The sequence below is a fragment of the Hyaena hyaena genome, unplaced genomic scaffold (assembly GCF_003009895.1).
Source record: "Hyaena hyaena isolate Hyena2069 unplaced genomic scaffold, ASM300989v1 scaffold_9, whole genome shotgun sequence".
NCBI classification, from domain to species: domain Eukaryota; kingdom Metazoa; phylum Chordata; class Mammalia; order Carnivora; family Hyaenidae; genus Hyaena; species Hyaena hyaena.
Window position 1 is genome coordinate 2387294 of NW_024080641.1, and position 324 is coordinate 2387617.

Genomic DNA, 324 nt, shown 5'->3' on the forward strand with positions numbered 1-324 from the left:
GCCCGCCCTGGTGCTTCTCGGTGGTCCCTCCATGGGCAGAAGGGCTTTCTGTCTCCAAACAGGAGCTTGCTCGACCCTGCGTCGGGGCGCCTGGTGCCTCCTTCCTATGGCCAGTGCAAGGGCCGAAGGGCCCGAAAGGAATGTCCCCTTCTTGTCCCCAGGTCTATAATCTGCTGCTGTCATGGCGGTGCCCAGAGGGAGAGTCAGGGAGGTAGTGTGGGAAGGTGGCGGCCGCAGAGGCTCCCGAGGCGACCCTGTAGGACTCCCTCCACCCCACTGGCCACGCCAAAGACCAGAGAGGAACAGACGCGAGAGGGACAGGGC